Genomic DNA, 1143 nt, shown 5'->3' with positions numbered 1-1143 from the left:
GGGACAGCCATGCTGGGCTGTGCAGGGCTGGGACACTGTGCTGGGCTGTACAGGGCTGGGACACTGTGCTGGGCTGTACAGAACTGGGACACTGTGCTGGGCTGTACAGGGCTGGGACAGCCACGTGTTCATGAAGGGTGGACAAGCTACAAAGGGGTGTCAGGGCACACCAGCAGCTTTGCTGGGGTCTTTCACATCCCATCTGTGTTTTCCAGGCATTATTTCTTGCTGCCATGGCATCCTTCTCTGTACTGGTCACTGTGTGAGGCACAGACCAGGGAGGTAATCACCAGGTTTGCTCCTTTAATGAGCTTCATGAAATTCTGGCAGGGGAGCACTGCTTTCATGCTGGTCACACCCCTGCCAGTGAGACCTGGGATGAAGAGGCCTCCCAGCCCGTACTCTCAAAGTTTCTGTGGAGCTGGGAGGATGCACCAAATGTCCTTATGTCTTTCCAGAGGAGTCCAGCTTTTCCCCCAGCCTGGAGCCTTGACTGAGCATTTAGGGACTGCAATGAAAGCAAAAGCAAGAATAAAAACCTCTGCCCCAGCTCTGCTCTTTTGATTTGTTTTAAGGTGCACCTTCCACTCCCGAGTTATTACCTCACGTCCTCCTTCAGGTTTGCTACACGTCAGTAAGTGCCTAATGCTCTGTTCGTCAGTCTGGACACTTAAACGCATCGAACAGGCAGGGAAAGTAAAGAGTAACTTAACTACTCAGTTTCCACGGAAGCACAGGTTTTTCTTTTTTCTCTCCCAACTTCGAAATATCATCGACAAGATTTTACACAAGTGAGTCTGGAAAAAAAGATCCTTTTCCCTGCCGTGTATGTGGTTTGGAGTCGGGCCCGGGGCGGTGCCCGGTCCCGCACCCGCCGTGGGCGCTCCCCGCTCCCGCATTTCTCCCGGGTGGTTCCCCTCAGTGCTGGGAATGCCGCGGCTCTGGGCACGGACCCACCTCGGGGCGCCGATTCCCGATCCCGATCCCGATCCCGATCCCGTCCCGAGCGGCTCCCGGAGCTCTGCCTGCGGACTTGGCTCCGCGCATGCGCAGGGCCGCCCCCGCGCCGGCCCGTCCTTGGCGGGTCCGGGAGCGGCGGGAAAGGGACGGGCGGGAGCGGAGCCATTGCTGGGAAAGGCGGGT

At 57.4% G+C, this 1143-nt stretch overlaps 1 protein-coding gene across 3 annotated transcripts in view; it reads right to left on the bottom strand.

Moving 5' to 3' along the window:
* The window catches only part of M1AP (meiosis 1 associated protein), a 24304-nt gene extending 23241 nt beyond the window's left edge, over positions 1-1063 (bottom strand). For all 3 annotated transcript variants that reach the window (XM_017839067.1, XM_017839066.1, XM_017839068.1), the window contains exon 1: positions 958-1063. The gene's annotated coding sequence lies outside the window, so the exon portion shown is untranslated. The remainder of the gene's footprint in view (positions 1-957) is intronic.
* Positions 1064-1143: the final 80 nt, after the last annotated feature.

Source organism: Lepidothrix coronata, unplaced genomic scaffold (genome assembly GCF_001604755.1).
Source record: "Lepidothrix coronata isolate B3197 unplaced genomic scaffold, Lepidothrix_coronata-1.0 Scaffold372, whole genome shotgun sequence".
Taxonomy (NCBI): domain Eukaryota; kingdom Metazoa; phylum Chordata; class Aves; order Passeriformes; family Pipridae; genus Lepidothrix; species Lepidothrix coronata.
This window is presented reverse-complemented; position numbering and strand designations above follow the sequence as displayed.